Source organism: Leptinotarsa decemlineata, unplaced genomic scaffold, assembly GCF_025532065.1.
Source record: "Leptinotarsa decemlineata unplaced genomic scaffold, Ldec_3_MD MMD2_tig00003308_RagTag_RagTag, whole genome shotgun sequence".
NCBI lineage: Eukaryota > Metazoa > Arthropoda > Insecta > Coleoptera > Chrysomelidae > Leptinotarsa > Leptinotarsa decemlineata.
This window is the reverse complement of record NW_027412586.1, coordinates 1,263,909-1,289,605: the sequence shown is the minus strand read 5'-3', so window position 1 is coordinate 1,289,605 and position 25,697 is coordinate 1,263,909. Positions and strand designations below refer to the sequence as shown.

General features: G+C 35.2%; 1 long non-coding RNA gene across 1 annotated transcript; it reads left to right on the top strand.

The window, feature by feature from the left end:
* Positions 1-5,888: 5,888 nt before the first annotated feature.
* Positions 5,889-7,173, top strand: LOC141483311 (uncharacterized). Its single transcript, XR_012466004.1, has 2 exons — positions 5,889-6,451; positions 6,794-7,173. It is a non-coding gene; the product is annotated as an uncharacterized lncRNA (long non-coding RNA).
* Positions 7,174-25,697: the final 18,524 nt, after the last annotated feature.

Sequence of the window (25,697 nt, the reverse complement as noted above, 5' to 3'; positions counted from 1 at the left end):
CATTCAATGACACCGAGAGAAGTGAAAGGAAATTATTATCTAGATGTAATTGCCGTAAAAAAGACACCAAAGTAACAAATTCAACCAAAAAATGTTATGAGATAACTGAAGTAGATAGAGAGGAAATATTCACAGATATATGGAGTAAACTGAACTGGGACCAAAGGAAAGTATTCGTGTCAAACACTGTATTTACTCGTGAAGCTAAACGGAAAACAAATGACAGTGATAGCAGGCGCAAAAATTCTATGTCTTACCATTTGCAAATAGAGAATAAATTATTACCTGTCTGTAAAACAATGTATTTGAACACAACTGGGTTGGGTCAGTGGTCAGTCTCTGAATGGTCGTCAACAAGTCGACATGGTATTGTAGAACAAAGTTTAGTTGCTGTGGCATCGAGGACTCCTAGAGTAAATTTGAATCCAGATAGGCTCGAGTTTCTCAAGAAGTTTATACATTCTTTGAATAAGTTACCCAGCCATTACTGTCGCAAATCTACAAACAAATTGTATTTGGAGCAAACGTTCACTACTTATGAATCACTTTATCAGGTTTATAAGTCCAACTGTGAAGATGATGGCATACTGCCTTTGACTATAAACAAAATGAAGGAGATGCTTTCATACATGAATGTATCTCTGTTTAGACCTCGGAAGGATCAATGCGATGTATGTCTTGCCCACTCCAATGGGCATTTGGGAGCAAGTGAATATGAAACTCATCAAACTGAAAAGTGTAAAGCAAGGGACGGAAAAAATATGGACATAATGAAGGCGCTGAATGGTGAATATCACGTTTTGACAATGGATGTTCAAGCCATTAAATTATCTCCGATGACTAAGGCAAATGCGTTATACTACATAACCAAATTATGCAACCATAACTTTAAGATCTACAATCTTGCCAATAATGAGGCCACCTGTAACTGGTTTGAAGAAACAGTGACTGATAGTTCAGCGTCAACTTTTGCTTCTTTTTTAACTCACTATTTGTAAAGCAACTGTTTGGAAAAAGGTGATAAACGTCCTATTATAATATATTCAGACGGTTGCACAGCACAGAATCGTAATAATGTCATGTCAAATTCCCTATTGTATCTCTCAGAGAAATATAATGTCGAAATGGTTCAAAAATATTTGAATAAGGGGCATACACAGATGGAATGCGACTTTGTGCATAGTACAATAGAGACAGCATTGAAAAACCGGGATATATATCTACCCAGCGATTATCACCGCATTTCGCAAGAAGCAAGACGAAAGAACCAATACCATGTATTTGCACCACAATTTGATTTCTTCCGTGATTTTGGGTACAAACCATCATTGAAGTATATATCAATACGACCTGGAAGACATGTTGGAGATCCTGTGGTAGTTTCGCTTAAAGCTTCAAAATATAATTCTGAGGGTATATCATACAAATTGCAGTTCAATGAAGAATATCAGCTATTGCCTCATAGGCCAAAAAATATATCTTTAGCTCAAGTTGAATTTCCAAAATTACATTCCGCTCCATTAGCAATTACTGAGAGAAAGTTCAAAGACTTACAGGAGATAAAAAATGTGATTCCCAGGGATTGTTGGCCGTATTATGAATCTCTACCTCATCATAATTAATGAGTACTCTTTATTTGTCAATACATATTACATGATGAATACAAGTTTGCTTCATTTCAGAATAATGCATTACCTTGTATTTATCTTATTCCTATTCTGGATCATAAGTGCATTTCCTTGTAAGTGCTGTGTTTATATCAAATGATTTTATTTTTCAACTAAACTCTCATCCCATGCTCAAGCAGTCAAATTCATTACTCTAGATCCAAAGAAAATTGCATTTACTCGTCCGTGTTATTATTTAGAAGATTTTTAGTGTCTCCTGTAAAAAAAGGTGTTGCGCATTTACAAGGTCCTGCACTGACGCCGACGATATCTGTATATTCTTCAAATGAATAATCCATTTTGTCACGATCTTCACTGACTGAAACGATGACATGATAACAATACAAGTAGATGAACAACGTATGTTCTGGCGCAAAATCCCATGTATTTTCTTATGGAGCTAAACTTTCTGCAATTTTTGGTTCAAACAGGAGTGGGGGAAACGTGTGACGTTATCGACGCAGGATGGAACGAGTATAGTAGCGATTTCAGCGTGGAACTCCGCCCCTCGGCCCCCTTGGTACTCCACCTAACCTATCGGCCCCCTTGGTACTCCACCTAACCTATCAGCTCCCTCGGTCCCCTTCAGTCACGTGATTTTAAATAAAAAAAGTTTATAGTTATGAGATTCGAACCTGGGTCGTCCGCGCCGTAGACATTGTCCTTAGCCTCTACACCATCGTGAGATATTGAAGTTAACTGCGAATGTTGGGTATTTATAGCGTTAGTTTTGTCGGGACCGAAATTGACTCATTCATTATACTTGACAGCATTTTTATTTTTGATTTCCGTAGAATGTAATCGTCATTATCATATTGAAGATAGGAAAATATACTTAGATTTGGGAAATAATTAATATTTCATGTAAAGATGTGTATGTGTGTGTAAGAGCGAGAGGCGCGTGTGACTCAATCGATGCAAAGAGAGATGGAGATTGAGGTTTTACCGGTTGCTAGTGCAAGCAGGTGTTGCCAGTTGTACAATAAATCAATGTTTATGGAGTAATGTAGCGTTGCCGGTTTGAAAATTAAGTTATAGAATACACAGAGTCATCTATGAGTCACTAGCTGAACTATCTATTGGTTGAAGAAGGACACTGTAAACACTAGACTCATAAGACTGCATCTGTCAAATGTTAATACATGCCAGCATGTCAGGTTCGGCGTTGCCAGTTGTACAATAAATCATTGTTTATGGGGCAATGTAGCGTTGCCGGTTTTGGAATTAATCGTGAACTACTCGACGAAAATTGGAAGCGCGAAAATGATATATTAATAATAATGAATCAGATTTAAGAAAAAACATTACAGATTAATGAGGCTGTATCGTTTCAAAGTGTGATCCCTCAATGTTACAAGGTATCTCAAAATACATCATTGGAAACAAACATGGCGTCGAAGTGTACAGGGTGCGTCAAAATACATCATTTAAGAAAAAACATAACAGTTCCACGAGGCTGTAAGTTTTCAACGTGCGATCCCTCAATGTGTACAAGGTATCTCAAAATACATCATTGAAAAACAAATATGATGTCGAAGTGTACAGGGTGCGTCAAAATATATCATTTAAGGAAAAAAACATGTCGATTTGAAATATGATATTAATCTGTATACAGGGCGTTTCAAAATACATCATTTAAGAAAAAAACATGTCGATTCAACAGAAGTCTAGCGTTCCAAAATGTCGGAAGTCTCGTATCTTTGTCAACCAAGTTAGCATCATCAGGAGAAAGAGGAGATCCAATAGTGTCGAGAGGTTGAGCGTTGTGGACTCAACGTGAGGGCAATGGGGGAGCGAAGTATTCGACAATGACATTTCAAAATACGTTGTTTTCCATGCGTTTTCGATCGTTTTTCGTGCGTTAACGATCGTTTTTCGTGCGTTTACGATCGTTTTTCGTGCGTTTTCGATCGTTTTTCGTGCGTTTTCGACCGTTTTCCGTGCGTTCATTCGTTATCGTTTCATCGTTATTGTCGTAACGGTTTTTCGTGTTTCAATATGACAGTCATTTATCATTTAACGCGTTTCGCTAACCAAGTTAGCATCATTAGGAAATGACTAAAGTCCATGCTTTGTCATATGAAGATTCATTTTGCGAATTTTCAAAATCTTGAACGGAACCTTGTGGAACACCCAACCTAACTTCTGTTACAGAGTAGTATCGGTCAGCCAATCAGAATGGAGAAATCAAATATCGCTCGATTGATTGTGCTAGATGAAATTGAACTGGAGAATGAGGGTCGAATAATAATAATAATAGTGATAAAACATTAAAAGCTTGAAAGTGACGTAGTCAGCGTGATAGGTGGTGGCGTGTGTGATAATGAATGAGTTATTACAAAGAATAATAGCGCAACTGTCAGAAGGGCACTGAGTTGTATATTCACTAATAATGATCGGATCGTCGCATACAGCACGTCAAATGGAAGGATAAGAAATGGAGAATTCATCGACAGAGAAAAAACAAATATGGCGTAATGAATATAATATCCAACGCCTAATGTGAAATAACATAGGAAGAATTGCAAATTCAACAAACTTGTAAATAAAAAATGTTGGGTTATGAACAACTATAAGTTTATTCCAATTGCAGAAGCTTGATGTAAAACGCAGAATTTATTGACAAAGAGAATGAAAAAAATCATTGGATACTGAAACATATGATATATTTGGATTCCTTAGGGTGAGAAGGATTCGAATCCATCAAAAAACGACCACTTCCGGTTTTCACTTCCGGTCCTCCGATTTCGATGATTTCAACATCAATGGATTCGTTTAGATGTCATGAAACATAATTGATCATTTGTCGAAGCCAAAAGGGCCTTATAACCTATTTTCATTATACTAGCAACAACGGACCGATGTGGGTACTCATTTCAAATGATTTCATTTGTAAATTATGAAAAGTATAATATCGAGCGCCTAATGTGAAATAGCATAGAAAAAATTGCACATTTGAAGAAAATCATTGAACATATTTGAAATTAAAAGTTGTTGGGTTATGAACAACTACGAGTGTAATGTAATTGCATAAGTTTGATTCAAAACACATAATTTGTTGACAAAAAAATGAAATAATCATCGTATACTGAAACATATGGTATTTTTGGATTCCTTAGGGTGAGAAGGTTTCGAATCCGTCAAAAACAGGTCACTTCCGGTTTTTACTTCCGGTCGTCCGATTCCGATGATTTTGACATCAATGGATTCGTTAAGATGTCAAAAAACATAGTTAATCATTTTACGAAGCCAAAAGGACCTCATAACCTATTTTCGCTATACTAGTCGCAACAGGTCGGTGTGGGTACTCATTTCAAATGATTTAATGTGTAGACTATGGAAAATATAATATCGAGCGCCTAATGTGAAACAGCATAGGAAGAAACTTCGGATCGTTACGTACATCATGTCAAATGAAAGAAGAAAAATTGTAGAATTCATCGACAACGAAAAAACAAATATGGTGCAACATGTCAGAAGGGCACTAACCCACATCTTTATTAATGATAACTGAATCTCAACGTGCAACACATCAAATGAAAGGGAAACGAATGCAGAATTCATCGACAGAGAAAAAACATATCTGACGCAACATGTCAGAAGGGCACAAAGCCACATTTTCGTTAATAATTGTCGAATCGTCACGTACAGCACGTCAAATGAAAGAAAAAGAAATGCAAAATTCATCGACAGAGAAAAAACAAATATGGCGCAGTATGTCAGAGTGACACTAAGCAACATCTTCGTTTATGATAGTTGGATCTCAACGTGCAGCACATCAAATGAAAGGGAAACGAATGCAGAATTCATCAACAGAGAAAAAAACGGAGACGATGCCGAGAGGGCACAAAGTTGTATCTTCACTAATAATAGTCGCATCATCACATGTAGTACTTCGAATAAAATGAAAAAAAAAGCAGAATTCATGTGTTTGTTGCGCTATTCAAATCCAAGGTGACATGGATCAATGTCAACGCTGAATAGGCATCTAACAAAGACTTTTTGATTTTTTTTTGTTTCATTTCAGAATATGTCATCACTAATTTTTATATTCAAACCCAAGGTGACATTGATCACTGCCAATGCCGAATCTGCATCCGGAGATAAGCAGTTCTAAAAGCGATGAAACAAAGGCTCTTTGTTTCATTTTAAAATATGTCATCACTTATTTTACTATAAATACGTCATGCATGGCGAAATGAGTTAGTTGTATCCGTTGAAAGTGATACCAGTGACAAGTGCACCGATTCTATTTGAAAGTAAGTGTTTTAGGTTTGACTTTTTCCTCAGATGAATTTATTCAAATGTAATTTAATTGAAAATTGGTGAGAATTGTTGAATCATTTGATTTCCAAAATTTTTCTCGATATATATGTTGGATGATTTCAGTCAAATGTTTTACATGTCGTGGTTTGTTTGAGATAGTATTCGCATATATTGTGAATCAAAACATAAAGCTTTCATTTTTTATTTTTCGCAGATGGATTTACAAAAGTTGAATGCAAGTTCGATCGTGAAGAGAAAGCCAAGTATCAAAGTAGCAGATTTGCCTGTGGAGATGCCGCAGAGGATATTCACTGCCAAAATCGTGAAAGGAAAATTTGGTGAGGCGGTCTTGTTAGATTTGGGAGATAAAGTATCATTTCTGCCCCACCGAGTGACGGAGGCGTATCGTCCTCACTTAGAAGAATTTTCATCAGGAAAATACGCTATTGTGTTCAAAGGGTTAATGGACATTGGGAAACCGAATCTTGTCGTTTCATTTGAGATTGTACAAAATTAAGGTTAGTACTGTTTTCAATTTTTTCTTTGTTTTATAGGCAAAGAGTTTTTGGGTGTATACAATATTTTTCATTCGGGTCAAAAATTCTCACTCACAGATATGATCCGCATAAAGTAGTGTTTTCATACAATATATTTCCTTCACTCAGTACGTGCAGAATATGTGTTTTAAATTCTTTATTTTGAATGACACTTGATTTTTTATTTTCATTATAAGTGTAGCAATTACTTCATAAAAGACATTACCCTCTCTGTTGCCAAAACATTTTTTTTAGTGTATGTTTTTATTGAAAAATCGAATTTATTTCAGTGTATTTTTTATTGAAAAATGGAATTTATTTCAGAATAATACATCAACGTGTGCAGTATCAGTCAGAGTCATCTCAACAACAACATTCAAAACCGTCATAGCAACCTTTCCAGAACGAGATTCAAATCTCAGCAGTTTCCATTTTTTTCAGTCTATGGTTGCACATTATGAGGCTAGAATTTGTCGATATTCAGTGATTTGTTGGACAAACTGCGTCTATTCAATATATACACAACCGTAATGAATTTGGAAGACTTTGAAGATTCATCGTGGTGTGTTCCAAAATTCAAGAAAAACACGCCGTTCTGTATGGGTCATTTCAAAGGAAATTTGTTCAGCTGCAGTCTCAATAACGTTGATATTTTATATAAATGGCTTTATAATATACTACCAAAATAAATAAAATACATATCACACACATCTTTTTTTGAAAATGAAAACTTATCTTATACAGGGAAAGTTGTCAAAAATATGCAATAACAAAAAATTATATACCAGATTTTATAGAGATGAAGAAACATCATATTGAAAGATACTAAGTTGACAAAAACAAGACATTTTAGAAATAAAGGAAATAAGTTTGTCTGTCATTTTAAATTCTGATTCGTTGGGTCGATATAACAAAAAGTGGCATTTTATATCTTGAATTTTATTCAGGACATTATTATAGATGATTGACATTTGTCATTAAATTTCAAGTGTGATATTTGGAAATTCATTTCGTATTGTAGTTTTTTCGAAATTCCCATTCAAAATAGCATCCTTTGATATAGATACCACCGGACGAGTCTATTATGTGTAGATAACCTGAGTTTCAATTGTTCGGAGTTCTGAGTTCTTGTACATATAAACATAACAAAGTAACGATACAGACAAATATGAAAAATCGTCATAAAATAATTCAAATCCATTCAAGTGAATACATGAATTGAAAGATATTTCAACCTCAACTTCGATATTCTGAAACAAAAACACACAGTATTCACAATTCCATCTTTCGTTATTCCAAGTTCATAGTCATCAAAATTGATACGATTATAATATATATAGGAATATAAAACTATCTTCAAATACCGTTGCATGAATGCACATCAAGCATTTTGTCGTAGTACGGTGACCGGGGCAAAGTTACAACTTCAGCATAATATGAATATTTATAAATATTAGGGAAGGTCAAGATCATCAACAGGTATTAAGAAATTCATTCGGTGTCCAAAGCTTTCGGAGTAGTTGTTTACAGCTGATTCTCGGCCTCCCCCCAGTTTACAGCTGATTCTCGGCCTCCCCCCACCACTATGACGTCACGTGGGGTGGATGACCTAGACCGACTCATGTGACCCTGAGAAATATGTCTGGTGCATGCCACCTTGAAAAATATGTATGGTGCATATGACCTTGAAAAATATGTCTGGTGCATAGGTGGTATGTGTACATCACAGATTACAGCCGGTTCTGGGCCTCCCCCCACCACTATGACGTATTAATTGTTTTTTTGTTGTTATTTAGTAACATCAAGGCGATGTGACCTTGAAGGGTCTGGTGCATGGATCGTTCAGAATTTTTTTCATATGAGATTTTGTGTGTGTGTGTGTGTGTGACATAGTGACGTAATTACATTTGATTGGTGTGTGTGTGAGAATGCACGGTACAGGGTTTCATCATGTGCTTGTCTATGTACAAACATACGTCTGCATACTTCGAAGATCCTTCAAGTAATAAATGTTCCATCGATGTGAGCCTGCCAAGTTAGTAGTGGTGTGACGTCACAGCATCAACCGTTCAACGGTAAGAGAGCGAGATGTTCACTCCACGACGTGCGGCTGAGTAATGCGTATTCATCGGTGTGCCCTCACCGGTGTGCAGTGAAAGCTGTGACGTAACGCATCGCTCTAGCCTCGCTATCGATGGTGATACGCAGACGGCCGAGGACTGTGCTAACGTCTGCCCTCTCCGAGAGCGCAACGATCACTGCCTGTTGTTGGTATCGACATTCAGTTGGGAGGTGGGCTTGGCTGTGACGTCAGGCATCTCTAGTGGGTAGCGAAGTAGGGTGAACTGAAGAGAGTTAAATAACGTGCATTTGTATAGATAATATTGTAGAATCTCGTGAAGTAATAATCTGAAAATTATCAACTTGAGCTGTGCCAAGGTATGGTTAGGGCGAATTGGATACATATAACAATTGACAGAAATTCTCTCTATTATAGCAAAATTTGATCTCACATTTTCGCTTTGAAACCTCATTGAACTATTGAGGCCCGCGTCGGACTGCAAAGTTAAAGGTTATAAAATAATTGGAGATAAGTAATGAGAAGAGTTCATTGCATGTATTCAAATGATTCAACATGAAACAAACCAATGAAGCACAAGTAATAAGAAATGAGAGTTCAGAGAGTGGATTCTTGTTGCTTGTAACTATCCAATGGAATTTAAGATCTGAATCTTGTGCAATGTTATATTTATGATGACGAATGAAAGAACAGTTATTATTTAGGTCTATTTTATGTTTCTTCGATTGACGACTTGTTTATTTTGTGGAAATTCATGTTCACTGAGGATACACTACAAAAACACACTTTTGTCTATTTTCCACTATATTACATTTAAATGTAACCAGTTAGTTTTGAAAATGGTATAATAGCCGAAACCGGTCAACAATAAAGAAATATAGTGGAAAATTGACAAAAGTGTGTTTTTGTAGTGTATCCTCTATTTTATGTACGGAAAACACTGAAGAGAGTGAAATTGAATTACAGAATACATATTCGGAAGAGAAATAAATGTATTTCTTGGTCCTGTATGACAAAAACTTGTCGATTTTGATATTGCACGTAGCTTTTGCATTCCGTTTCGACCTTCACAGCATATGACATCAGCGTAACTATAACTGAAAAGTAGGATGTGCCATCACTTTGATCGAAAATAAATTCATTCACCTGTCATTGCCAGATTTACCCGGCAAGTTTGATTTGACTTTGAAATAAATGCAAGGTTATTATCTGCCCCAAAACAGATGCGTAGACTCAAAACATAACATTTTACAGGAGAACAGACTGACATTTCCCACGCATATGCATGTCTAACATGAACTAGGTACTTGATGATGATTCAAAATGCTACACTATATTTTTTCTTGAAATATGATTACATTACAATTTGAACCAACATAGTGGATAATATTGACGTAACTTCAACTGAAACGTGGGTACCGCCTCACTTTGGCCGCCTCACTTTGGTCTCTTTTTTTTCCACACATTGGCAAATCTGATGGTGAAGTTTGGTTTAACTTCGAAACTAAATACTAGGATTTTCTCGAGGGTCGAGTTTTCATGTATGCCGATGACATAACATTGTGACGTCCCCAGATCTGAATGAAATTGAAAATGAAACGAAACTAGTAATCAATGAATTCGAATGTTGGTGTAGAAACAATCATTTAATAAATAATGGAAATAAAACAACATTTATCCAGTTCTCAAGTAAGTATCAGCGCCCTTTCCGAATAAATCTAAGTTTCGAAACTGAATTGTCTTTCAATAATCACATCGAATAATTGTGCACTTCTCTGAAAAACGTATTTTGCCTTCCTGACAATGAAATTAAATTTTTTGAGACATAATCTCTTGGATATATACTATGGTCTAGTGTATTCTAAGCTTAATATAAATATTACCATTTGGGGACACTCATCAGAAATAAATAGAATCTTTATAAGGCAAAAACGCTTCATTAGACTAATTTTTGATCTCAAATACAGAGAATCTTGTAAGAAAACATTCCAAGACACAAATTTTTTTCACATTACCATGCATTTATCGTTACAAAATATTAAGCTACGTTCATGTACATTCCCATTTGCTAACAAGAAATGAGGAAATTCACTGTCATTAAACGAGACGGAGAAACGATTTCCATCAGGAAAAAATTAACCATAATGAAAGAAATTTTCTCATATTCAAGAAAAAAAGTCAAAGACTTTGTTTTTACTTCCTGATAGAGTATGAAAATAATATTTTTGTGTAACATGTGCTGTTATTGATATAAGTGCTATAAGATAAAATATCTTTTGTAAAATGTGACGTGTCATATATACATTCATGTATCAAAAATGATGACTAAAATTTGACTTTGACTTCTCCGTCAATGTCATGCTAGACGGAGATATGTAGACATGTAGTGTCAACACTTGACATTTTACAGGAGAACAGACTGATATTTCTCACACATATGCATGCCTACATGAACTTCCGCATGCTTAAAAATGATGTAAAAATTTAAAATGTCACACTACGTTTTTCTTTTCGAAACATGATTGATTACAAATCTGAAGCCATACAGTAAATGATTATGATATGATTTCCACTGAAAAGCAGGTTTGTTCTCACTTTGGTCTGTTTTTCCCCCACCATGTCAAGATCTGACAGAGCAGTTTGATTCACTGTCTTTAAACGAGACGGAGACACGATTTCCATCAGGAAAAAATAAACCATAATGAAAGAAATTTTCTCATATTCAAGAAAAAAGTCAAAGACTTTTTAGTGACAAGTTGTTTTTACTTCTTGATAGAGTATGAAAATAATATTTTTGTGTAACATGTGCTGTTATTGATATAAGTGCTATAAGATAAAATATCTTTTGTAAAATGTGACGTGTCATATATACATTCATGTATCAAAAATGATGACTGAAATTTGACTTTGACTTCTCCGTCAATGTCATGCTAGACGGAGATTTGTAGACATGTAGTGTCAACACTTGACATTTTACAGGAGAACAGACTGATATTTCTCACATATATGCATGCCCTACATGAACTTCCGCATACTTAAAAATGATGTAATAATTTAAAATGTCATACTACGTTTTTCTTTTCGAAACATGACTGATTACAAATCTGAAGCCATACAGTAAATGATTATGATATGATTTCCACTGAAAAGCAGGTTTGTTCTCACTTTGGTCGGTTTCTCCCCCACCATGAAATAAACCATAAGGAAAGAAATTTTCTCATATTCAAGAAAAAAGTCAAAGACTTTTTGGTAACAAGTTGTTTTTATTTCCAGATAGAGTATGTAAATAATATTTTTGTGTAACATGTGCTGTTATTGATATAAGTGCTATAAGATAAAATATCTTTTGTAAAATGTGACGTGTCATATATACATTCATGTATCAAAAATGATGACTAAAATTTGACTTTGACTTCTCCGTCAATGTCATGCTAGACGGAGATTTGTAGACATGTAGTGTCAACACTTGACATTTTACAGGAGAACAGACTGATATTTCTCACATATATGCATGCCCTACATGAACTTCCGCATGCTTAAAAATGATGTAATAATTTGAAATGTCACACTACGTTTTTCTTTTCGAAACATGATTGATTACAAATCTGAAGCCATACAGTAGATGATTTTGATATGATTTCCACTGAAAAACAGGTTTGTTCTCACTTTGGTCTGTTTCTCCCCCACCATGTCAAGATCTGACAGAGCAGTTTGGTTTGAGCTTGAAACTGAACGCCCAGGTTATGCTAGACGGAGATTTGCGGAGTTTCTAAAAGAGATGCGTGGGGTCATGCCATTTTGCAATAGAATAGATTGATATTTCTCACACATGCATATGCTCGCCTAACAAGAACTTTCACGTATTGCAGTACAATCTAATCATTTGAAATTCAACACTATATTGCAGTATCTGACGGTGGAGTGTGGTTTGACTGTGAAAATGAATACAAAGTTCATTCTAAACGAAAATCATACTAAACGGGGTTTGGAAGTTCTTCAAAACAATGTATACAGTCACAACACACCATTTTGCAGCGAAAAAGACATATTTTTCCCACCTAAATATATTCTCGACATGAACTTTTACATGTCGCATAACACATGTTTCAATTTAAAATGTATTACTATCTTCTACTTAAAACCCAATATTATCCAAGATTCAAGCCAATATACCATATGACGTAAGCGTGTATTCAACTGAAAAGGAGGTATTTCCACACTTCAACCTGACAACTGATTCCTCCCCTCCACCATTTCATGATCTGACCTTGAAGTTGAGTTTGATCTTCAACTTGACTACGTGGTCATTTTCTGTCGATGTCCTGCTATACTGGTTTGTGAGTCCCCAAATATTACATAATGCACACATTTTTCGTACATACACACGCATGCTTCACACCATGCATGCTTATGTTTATGTTGTAGTATATTTCTCGAGAGAATTTATATGGTTGAAGCTGCGATGATTCTGCAACCGTGTTAGGAATCACACGTTAAAAGGTAAGACCTCGTTATTCCTTAGCTCGCAACTTCTCAACTTGTGAGAGTTGTCGTTCGTATGGGGGCGACAGCTGATTAACGGAAAAACAGACTTTAAACAGAAACAGAACATTTACTTGCTGCATGATAAAGATACAGTAATGCAACGTGTCGCTATCGAATTGGGTACTGTAATAGCGTGATCAACATTTTTGTCAACATTTTTACTGTTGTTCCTGTGAATATAGTGTTTCAGACTAATATATCATCATAGAAATTCAGTTTTCTGATATACTATGATTCCATAAGACATGTGTCTCAATAGCAGATTTTATTCATATTCATATTTGGTCACATTACTTCTAACGCAAAGTTTTCCCCGCTAGGTAGTGCTGTTTCTAATTTACTGTTCGAGAAATATTTTCTGGCTCTCCATTTCGGTCAATCAGTTATTGTTGAACCTGCTTCTGCAATTTTGAAAAATGTTTGCTGATTTGATGAAATATATCGCATCTATCTTGAGCCTCATAATAGATGAATACAAGGAGAAAACGGTGAAGGATAGACTTGAAGAGTATTATAAGGCTTCTAAACGAATAAAAAAAGATCTGAAAAATACTACTACTATGGGTGAGAAACAAAATCTACTAGCATTCTTAATCAGATGAAATTTTAGATGAAGAGAGGAGCAGGCCTGATTAGCCGGAAAGAGACATCCTCTAATCGAGTACATCGGCTTTTAATTCGCGTACTGAAGTGATTAGTAATCCCAAGCATAAGAACCCTACCTCATTTTTGATCGACTATAAGACCCTTTTTGTGAGTATAATTCAAAATGCATTGGAAAATGATGCATTTTTAAAGGTTAATATGGTGGAGAATTTGAGGTTGTCAAAGGCGATCGAATCTTCAACGAATATAAGTATTTCTCAATATCTAAACCATCCATCCATAGTAACACTGATATGAATATGTGGTTTGAGGATCATGTTATGGTGTCAATCATGATAAAGTTGGAAGATTTTCTGGAACGTGACAGAGGTTAGACGTTGAAAGCAGTAGTGAATTTGGGGGTTACCGTAAACAAATTTGTGCCGCAGAGAGGTTCATCATACATTGAACTGCCTTCTCAAATCAAACGAAAAATCATGATAATGCCTTCTTCGCTTGGGCCATTGTTTCGGCGTTGTATCCAGTTCCCCATGGACAACATTCAGATCACATCCTATCTTATCCTGACTATTCAAAAGTTCTGAAGTTGTGAGGTATTCACTTTCCGATGAAAATTATCCAGATAAATAGTTTCGAATAGCAGAATGATCTCTCAGTCAATGTTTACACGTTGAAACTTTTTAAATCCAAGTATACTGTAATACCGCTAAGATTGAGCATAGCAAAAAATGAAAGCAAACATCTGAATCTACTCATGATTCAAGACATGTATTACGATGAAAGATGTAAGGATTCAATAAATGTCTATGATGTTACCTCACCAACCAGAAAACACTTTGTTTGAATAAAAGATCTATCTAGTTTGGTGAGTAATCAACTCGACAACCATAATAGAAAAAAATATTTTTGCCATAGGTGTTTTCACTGTTTTTCCACGCAAGCAATGTCAGATAAACACCTTGAAGACTGCTCGAAGACACATTTTGTTATAGAAAATATTGCATTGGATCTCAATGGAAGTGTCGCCGTTAGGCCGATAACAAAGGAAAAGTATATCTCCTTCATTAAAAATATTTCTGGTAGCAAGAGCCACTTCAGATTTTTTTACTCATTCAGATTCATGAGTTTTTCCTGGATACTTTAGTATCATATCTATCAGATTTCCAAATCTCATATCACAGTTCTCCAACCGCTCGAATGATGAAGAGTAGATTTTGACAAAAAAGGGTGTAATGCGGTATGACTATATCGATTCTTTCAAAAAATTCAATAAAGATTGTTTACTCCCTATCGAAACCTTTTACAACATATGGGAGGAAAAACCGTGTCCTAGGAGATCTTACTTACGTGCCAAGCTGATATGGGCTACTTTTAATATAAACACATCGGGAAAATATACGAATCTGTATTTGAAGACGGATGTTATGCTTCTGGCTATGTCTTCGAGCAGTTCCGCTCAAGTTGTCATAAAACTTACGGTTTGGATCCTGCCCATTATTTCATTCTGCCTGGCTATACATGGAATGCTATGTTATTCAAAACGAAACAGCAACTTGAACTTCTCACCGATGTAGATCAGTTGATGTTTTTCGAAAAGGGAACAAGAGGTGGACTGAGTCAAGTTTGCTCCAAGCGAAGAGTCACAGCTAATAACAAATACATGGGTGATATCTTATGATAAATCCAAAGCTGACTCATACCTAATGTATTTCGATGTTAATAATCAATATGGTTGGGCAATGTCTCAATATCTACCATACGGCTGGTTTGAGTAGATGGACACCAACATTGATATCACAACTGTGCCTGATGATGCCTCGGAAGGTTATATACTAGAAGTTGATATGGAGTATCCAAACAACCTTCACGATATGCATAAGGATTTACCGTTTTGCCCCGATCATGGGTATCCTAAGACAAAAAATCTCGAACCGAAAGTACATCAGATGTGAAACAATTTAAATTGATGGCTACTCTACAGTCGAAGAAATAGTATGTAAATCATTATAGAAATCTCAAGCAGGCCTTAGAAAATGGTCTCATTTTGAACAAGATTCATCGTGTTCTGAAGTTCAAGCAGTCTACATGGTTGAAGCCCTACAAAGGCTTGAACACACGATTGCGAACTGCTGCCTCGAATGATATTGAAAAGAACCTATTCAAACTAATGCCGTATTTGATATGTACTGCTATCTTCAAAACTCAATTTTTGTCCCATATATATAAATATTTTTTTCAGGGAAAACTATGGAAAATCTGAGAAAGAACTCTAATGTTCGCCTTGTAACGAGTTGGGATGGGCGATATGGTGCCGAAGCCAGAATCTCCAATCCTCGGTTCAAGAGTTTGACTGTCTTCGATGAAAACTTGACTGCCATTGAATTGGGAAAATCCAAAATATTCTTCAACAAACCTATATATGTTGGAATGGTAGTACTGGATTTGGCAAAGTTGACCACATATAATTTCCATTATGAATACATGGCTCCTAGGTATAGAGAAAATTTTTGCGCAGTTTATACTGACACGGACAGTTTGATTTATGAAATTATAAATTATGATCCATATGAGATGATAAAAAATGATTGTCATCAGTATTTCGATACTAGCGATTATCAATCAGATATCATTTACAATATTCCCCGAGCGAATAAGAAAGTGATTGGATTGATGAAGGATGAGAACAACAGAAAGCTTATGCTCGACTTTATTGGACTCAGTTCTAAATTATACTCAACTAAAACTGCAACGTCAGAAGATCAAATCACTGATCTGAAAAAAAGATTAAAGCAGGAGAATTATGAAAATGATGAAATCAAACAAATTGTGGCCAATTTCGGAATATCCAAGAAAGCGAAGGGCGTTAAACATAATGTTGTCAAAACAAAAATCGCTTTCGAAGATTACGTGGCCTGTTTGGAAAATTATACCGAAAAAGCAATCACACAAAAAAATTAATAAATTCCTATAAGCATAGGGTGTATTCAACAGAACAAACGGAGTTTGGCCACTCGGGCAGTTTGGCCACTCGACTTTACGTTCATTATAGACTCGAAACCGGTCTGCAAACTCCACCCCCGCCATGGGCAGAGATGTAAACCCGCTTCTTTACTATAGCTTGTTCTTCAATTACAGTTGATTCTAGCAATTAATTTGTGATTCAGCGTAACACCACTGATGAGAGCTATGGCGGGTCGAAACAGGGCTGTCCGGTATTGAATCATAAATGCGTTATGTTTGGGCTTTATTTCCAGCTAAGAATGGTCGAAAAAAATAAACTTGATCTGGTTTCCCTATAAAACTGAAGCCATTCTACTGATACGCAGAAAAATTACACACCAGCAAATCTCAAAATCAAGTAAACTCTCATAACACCAAGTGCGTATTTGAAATATATTGGTACAAATTTGAGAAAATGTTTTCAATGTGTAGCCATAAAGATATCGATTTAGATCAAAACTACAGACGATTAGCAAAACAATTGATTCGCTACAATTGTAATGTGATTGTTCCATTCCAACAGTATGATCGCAATCTCCATCATACCAATTTTCGATTATGTAGCTCCATATTTGACTTTTGATGAAATTGCAGATATTTGTCTAGAATAGTGGAAGGATAGATGTGGTTGATTGGTAATTATGAAAGATTTTAATCTCAATAAGGACTAATATTGAAAAGGGTATATGCTGATAATAACATGTTTGTTCGACTTGGCATTTTCTATAATATCGAGATTCATAATTAATGGAGTGCTTTGCTATGAAATATACTGCAATTTGGTCAAAACTGAATTTTTATGCCAATAGCCCTATATAAACCTCTCTCGAAAGAAAATAGGTGTGTGGTTCAATTCGAAATAAATGACATTAGGGTTCATTTTTCCAATAGTTCTGCTTTGACTCACAAAAATACACCTGTATATCAGCAACAAGATAATATGTTAACAAAAACTTTCAATGTGATATGTGATTTTCACTCGTACATAGAACCGTTCATGCGAGAAGAGAATAATTTGTAGTTGATATTGTTATTAATCGATATTCATAGATTTTGAATTGAGTAATGTTCCCATGGAAGAGTATGGTAGGTTTCAGGAATTAGATAGCGTTTATCATCGTTAGGATTCAGAACAATCTCCGTTTGTTCTGTTGAATACACCCTATGCTTATAGGAATTTATTAATTTTTTTGTGTGATTGCTTTTTCGGTATAATTTTCCAAACAGGCCACGTAATCTTCGAAAGCGATTTTTGTTTTGACAACATTATGTTTAACGCCCTTCGCTTTCTTGGATATTCCGACATTGGCCACAATTTGTTTGATTTCATCATTTTCATAATTCTCCTGCTTTAATCTTTTTTTCAGATCAGTGATTTGATCTTCTGACGTTGCAGTTTTAGTTGAGTATAATTTAGAACTGAGTCCAATAAAGTCGAGCATAAGCTTTCTGTTGTTCTCATCCTTCATCAATCCAATCACTTTCTTATTCGCTCGGGGAATATTGTAAATGATATCTGATTGATAATCGCTAGTATCGAAATACTGATGACAATCATTTTTTATCATCTCATATGGATCATAATTTATAATTTCATAAATCAAACTGTCCGTGTCAGTATAAACTGCGCAAAAATTCCAGTACTACCATTCCAACATATATAGGTTTGTTGAAGAATATTTTGGATTTTCCCAATTCAATGGCAGTCAAGTTTTCATCGAAGACAGTCAAACTCTTGAACCGAGGATTGGAGATTCTGGCTTCGGCACCATATCGCCCATCCCAACTCGTTACAAGGCGAACATTAGAGTTCTTTCTCAGATTTTCCATAGTTTTCCCTGAAAAAAATATTTATATATATGGGACAAAAATTGAGTTTTGAAGATAGCAGTACATATCAAATACGGCATTAGTTTGAATAGGTTCTTTTCAATATCATTCGAGGCAGCAGTTCGCAATCGTGTGTTCAAGCCTTTGTAGGGCTTCAACCATGTAGACTGCTTGAACTTCAGAACACGATGAATCTTGTTCAAAATGAGACCATTTTCTAAGGCCTACTTGAGATTTCTATAATGATTTACATACTATTTCTTCGACTGTAGAGTAGCCATCAATTTAAATTGTTTCACATCTGATGTACTTTCGGTTCGAGATTTTTTGTCTTAGGATCCCCATGATCGGGGCAAAACGGTAAATCCTTATGCATATCGTGAAGGTTGTTTGGATACTCCATATCAACTTCTAGTATATAACCTTCCGAGGCATCATCAGGCACAGTTGTGATATCAATGTTGGTGTCCATCTACTCAAACCAGCCGTAAGGTAGATATTGAGACATTGCCCAACCATATTGATTATTAACATCGAAATACATTAGGTATGAGTCAGCTTTGGATTTATCATAAGATATCACCCATGTATTTGTTATTAGCTGTGACTCTTCGCTTGGAGCAAACTTGACTCAGTCCACCTCTTGTTCCCTTTTCGAAAAACATCAACTGATCTACATCGGTGAGAAGTTCAAGTTGCTGTTTCGATTTGAATAACATAGCATTCCATGTATAGCCAGGCAGAATGAAATAATGGGCAGGATCCAAACCGTAAGTTTTATGACAACTTGAGCGGAACTGCTCGAAGACATAGCCAGAAGCATAACATCCGTCTTCAAATACAGATTCGTATATTTTCCCGATGTGTTTATATTAAAAGTAGCCCATATCAGCTTGGCACGTAAGTAAGATCTCCTAGGACACGGTTTTTCCTCCCATATGTTGTAAAAGGTTTCGATAGGGAGTGAACAATCTTCATTGAATTTTTTGAAAGAATCGATATAGTCATACCGCATTACACCCTTTTTTGTCAAAATCTACTCTTCATCATTCGAGCGGTTGGAGAACTGTGATATGAGATTTGGAAATCTGATAGATATGATACTAACGTATCCAGCGAAAAACTCATGAATCTGAATGAGTTAAAAAATCTGAAGTGGCTCTTGCTACCAGAAATAGATAGAAACTAGATAGATCTTTTATTCAAACAAAGTGTTTTCTGGTTGGTGAGGTAACATCATAGACATTTATTGAATCCTTACATCTTTCATCGTAATACATGTCTTGAATCATGAGTAGATTCAGATGTTTGCTTTCGTTTTTTGCTATGCTCAATCTTAGCGGTATTACAGTATACTTGGATTTAAAAAGTTTCAACGTGTAAACATTGACTGAGAGATCATTCTGCTCTTCGAAACTATTTATCTGGATAATTTTCATCGGAAAGTGAATACCTCACAACTTCAGAACTTTTGAATAGTCAGGATAAGATAGGATGTGATCTGAATGTTGTCCATGGGGAACTGGATACAACGCCGAAACAATGGCCCAAGCGAAGAAGGCATTATCATGATTTTTCGTTTGATTTGAGAAGGCAGTTCAATGTATGATGAACCTCTCTGCGGCACAAATTTGTTTACGGTAACCCCCAAATTCACTACTGCTTTCAACGTACAACCTCTGTCACGTTCCAGAAAATCTTCCAACTTTATCATGATTGACACCATAACATGATCCTCAAACCACATATTCATATCAGTGTTACTATGGATGGATGCTTTAGATATTGAGAAATACTTATATTCGTTGAAGATTCGATCGCCTTTGACAACCTCAAATTCTCCACCATATTAACCTTTAAAAATGCATCATTTTCCAATGCATTTTGAATTATACTCACAAAAAGGGTCTTATAGTCGATCAAAAATGAGGTAGGGTTCTTATGCTTGGGATTACTAATCACTTCAGTACGCGAATTAAAAGCCGATGTACTCGATTAGTGGATGTATCTTTCCGGCTAATCAGGCCTGCTCCTTTCTTCATCTAAAATTTCATCTGATTAAGAATGCTAGTAGATTTTGTTTCTCACCCATAGTAGTAGTATTTTTCAGATCTTTTTTTATTCGTTTAGAAGCCTTATAATACTCTTCAAGTCTATCCTTCACCGTTTTCTCCTTGTATTCATCTATTATGAGGCTCAAGATAGATGCGATATATTTCATCAAATCAGCAAACATTTTTCAAAATTGCAGAAGCAGGTTCAACAATAACTGATTGACCGAAATGGAGAGCCAGAAAATATTCCTCGAACAGTAAATTAGAAACAGCACTACCTAGCGGGGAAAACTTTGCGTTAGAAGTAATGTGACCAAATATGAATATGAATAAAATCTGCTATTGAGACACATGTCTTATGGAATCATAGTATATCAGAAAACTGAATTTCTATGATGATATATTAGTCTGAAACACTATATTCAAAGGAACAACAGTAAAAATGTTGACAAAAATGTTGATCACGCTAGTACCCAATTCGATAGCGACACGTTGCATTACTGTATCTTTATCATGCAGCAAGTAAATGTTCTGTTTCTGTTTAAAGTCTGTTTTTCCGTTAATCAGCTGTCGCCCCCATACGAACGACAACTCTCACAAGTTGAGAAGTTGCGAGCTAAGGAATAACGAGGTCTTACCTTTTAAAGTGTGATTCCTAACACGGTTGCAGAATCATCGCAGCTTCAACCATATAAATTCTCTCGAGAAATATACTACAACATAAACATAAGCATGCATGGTGTGAAGCATGCGTGTGTATGTACGAAAAATGTGTGCATTATGTAATATTTGGGGACTCACAAACCAGTATAGCAGGACATCGACAGAAAATGACCACGTAGTCAAGTTGAAGATCAAACTCAACTTCAAGGTCAGATCATGAAATGGTGGAGGGGAGGAATCAGTTGTCAGGTTGAAGTGTGGAAATACCTCCTTTTCAGTTGAATACACGCTTACGTCATATGGTATATTGGCTTGAATCTTGGATAATATTGGGTTTTAAGAAGAAGATAGTAATACATTTTAAATTGAAACATGTGTAATGCGACATGTAAAAGTTCATGTCGAGAATATACTTCCAAACCCCGTTTAGTATGATTTTCGTTTAGAATGAACTTTGTATTCATTTTCACAGTCAAACCACACTCCACCGTCAGATACTGCAATATAGTGTTGAATTTCAAATGATTAGATTGTACTGCAATACGTGAAAGTTCTTGTTAGGCGAGCATATGCATGTGTGAGAAATATCAATCTATTCTATTGCAAAATGGCATGACCCCACGCATCTCTTTTAGAAACTCCGCAAATCTCCGTCTAGCATAACCTGGGCGTTCAGTTTCAAGCTCAAACCAAACTGCTCTGTCAGATCTTGACATGGTGGGGGAGAAACAGACCAAAGTGAGAACAAACCTGTTTTTCAGTGGAAATCATATCAAAATCATCTACTGTATGGCTTCAGATTTGTAATCAATCATGTTTCGAAAAGAAAAACGTAGTGTGACATTTTAAATTATTACATCATTTTTAAGCATGCGGAAGTTCATGTAGGGCATGCATATATGTGAGAAATATCAGTCTGTTCTCCTGTAAAATGTCAAGTGTTGACACTACATGTCTACAAATCTCCGTCTAGCATGACATTGACGGAGAAGTCAAAGTCAAATTTTAGTCATCATTTTTGATACATGAATGTATATATGACACGTCACATTTTACAAAAGATATTTTATCTTATAGCACTTATATCAATAACAGCACATGTTACACAAAAATATTATTTACATACTCTACCTGGAAATAAAAACAACTTGTTACCAAAAAGTCTTTGACTTTTTTCTTGAATATGAGAAAATTTCTTTCATTATGGTTTATTTCATGGTGGGGGAGAAACCGACCAAAGTGAGAACAAACCTGCTTTTCAGTGGAAATCATATCATAATCATTTACTGTATGGCTTCAGATTTGTAATCAGTCATGTTTCGAAAAGAAAAACGTAGTATGACATTTTAAATTATTACATAATTTTTAAGTATGCGGAAGTTCATGTAGGGCATGCATATATGTGAGAAATATCAGTCTGTTCTCCTGTAAAATGTCAAGTGTTGACACTACATGTCTACAAATCTCCGTCTAGCATGACATTGACGGAGAAGTCAAAGTCAAATTTTAGTCATCATTTTTGATACATGAATGTATATATGACACGTCACATTTTACAAAAGATATTTTATCTTATAGCACTTATATCAATAACAGCACATGTTACACAAAAATATTATTTTCATACTCTATCAGGAAGTAAAAACAACTTGTCACTAAAAAGTCTTTGACTTTTTTCTTGAATATGAGAAAATTTCTTTCATTATGGTTTATTTTTTCCTGAAGGAAATCGTGTCTCCGTCTCGTTTAAAGACAGTGAATCAAACTGCTCTGTCAGATCTTGACATGGTGGGGGAAAAACAGACCAAAGTGAGAACAAACCTGCTTTTCAGTGGAAATCATATCATAATCATTCACTGTATGGCTTCAGATTTGTAATCAATCATGTTTCGAAAAGAAAAACGTAGTGTGACATTTTAAATTATTACATCATTTTTAAGCATGCGGAAGTTCATGTAGGCATGCATATGTGTGAGAAATATCAGTCTGTTCTCCTGTAAAATGTCAAGTGTTGACACTACATGTCTACAAATCTCCGTCTAGCATGACATTGACGGAGAAGTCAAAGTCAAATTTTAGTCATCATTTTTGATATATGAATGTATATATGACACGTCACATTTTACAAAAGATATTTTATCTTATAGCACTTATATCAATAACAGCACATGTTACACAAAAATATTATTTTCATACTCTATCAGGAAGTAAAAACAAAGTCTTTGACTTTTTTTCTTGAATATGAGAAAATTTCTTTCATTATGGTTAATTTTTTCCTGATGGAAATCGTTTCTCCGTCTCGTTTAATGACAGTGAATTTCCTCATTTCTTGTTAGCAAATGGGAATGTACATGAACGTAGCTTAATATTTTGTAACGATAAATGCATGGTAATGTGAAAAAAATTTGTGTCTTGGAATGTTTTCTTACAAGATTCTCTGTATTTGAGATCAAAAATTAGTCTAATGAAGCGTTTTTGCCTTATAAAGATTCTATTTATTTCTGATGAGTGTCCCCAAATGGTAATATTTATATTAAGCTTAGAATACACTAGACCATAGTATATATCCAAGAGATTATGTCTCAAAAAATTTAATTTCATTGTCAGGAAGGCAAAATACGTTTTTCAGAGAAGTGCACAAGTATTCGATGTGATTATTGAAAGACAATTCAATTTCGAAACTTAGATTTATTTGGAAAGGGCGCTGATACTTACTTGAGAACTGGATAAATGTTGTTTTATTTCCATTATTTATTAAATGATTGTTTCTACACCTACATTCGAATTCATTGATTACTATACTATATAGTTTCGTTTCATTTTCAATTTCATTCAGATCTGGGGACGTCACAATGTTATGTCATCGGCATACATGAAAACTCGACCCTCGAGAAAATCCTAGTATTTAGTTTCGAAGTTAAACCAAACTTCACCATCAGATTTGCCAATGTGTGGAAAAAAGAGACCATAGTGAGGCGGCCAAAGTGAGGCGGTACCCACGTTTCAGTTGAAGTTACGTCAATATTATCCACTATGTTGGTTCAAATTGAAATGTAATCATATTTCAAAAAAAAATATAGTGTAGCATTTTGAATCATCATCAAGTACCTAGTTCATGTTAGACATGCATATGCGTGGGAAATGTCAGTCTGTTCTCCTGTAAAATGTTATGTTTTGAGTCTACGCATCTGTTTTGGGGCAGATAATAACCTTGCATTTATTTCAAAGTCAAATCAAACTTGCCGGGTAAATCTGGCAATGACAGGTGAATGAATTTATTTTCGATCAAAGTGATGGCACATCCTACTTTTCAGTTATAGTTACGCTGATGTCATATGCTGTGAAGGTCGAAACGGAATGCAAAAGCTACGTGCAATATCAAAATCGACAAGTTTTTGTCATACGGGACCAAGAAATACAGGCACAAACTATAGAAAATCGGCTCATCAAAGCAGTTGTCTCTTTCGACAATTTTTAAATTCTAACCAAACCTCAAGATTTTTCCAAATCCTACTATATTTATTTCTCTTCCGAATATGTATTCTGTGATTCAATTTCACTCTCTTCAGTGTTTTCCGTACATAAAATAGAGGATACACTACAAAAACACACTTTTGTCTCTTTCGACAATTTTTAAATTCTAACCAAACCTCAAGATTTTTCCAAATCCTACTATATTTATTTCTCTTCCGAATATGTATTCTGTGATTCAATTTCACTCTCTTCAGTGTTTTCCGTACATAAAATAGAGGATACACTACAAAAACACACTTTTGTCAATTTTCCACTATATTTCTTTATTGTTGACCGGTTTCGGCTATTATACCATTTTCAAAACTAACTGGTTACATTTAAATGTAATATAGTGGAAAATAGACAAAAGTGTGTTTTTGTAGTGTATCCTCAGTGAACATGAATTTCCACAAAATAAACAAGTCGTCAATCGAAGAAACATAAAATAGACCTAAATAATAACTGTTCTTTCATTCGTCATCATAAATATAACATTGCACAAGATTCAGATCTTAAATTCCATTGGATAGTTACAAGCAACAAGAATCCACTCTCTGAACTCTCATTTCTTATCACTTGTGCTTCATTGGTTTGTTTCATGTTGAATCATTCGAATACATGCAATGAACTCTTCTCATTACTTATCTCCAATTATTTTATAACCTTTAACTTTGCAGTCCGACGCGGGCCTCAATAGTTCAATGAGGTTTCAAAGCGAAAATGTGAGATCAAATTTTGCTATAATAGAGAGAATTTCTGTCAATTGTTATATGTATCCAATTCGCCCTAACCATACCTTGGCACAGCTCAAGTTGATAATTTTCAGATTATTACTTCACGAGATTCTACAATATTATCTATACAAATGCACGTTATTTAACTCTCTTCAGTTCACCCTACTTCGCTACCCACTAGAGATGCCTGACGTCACAGCCAA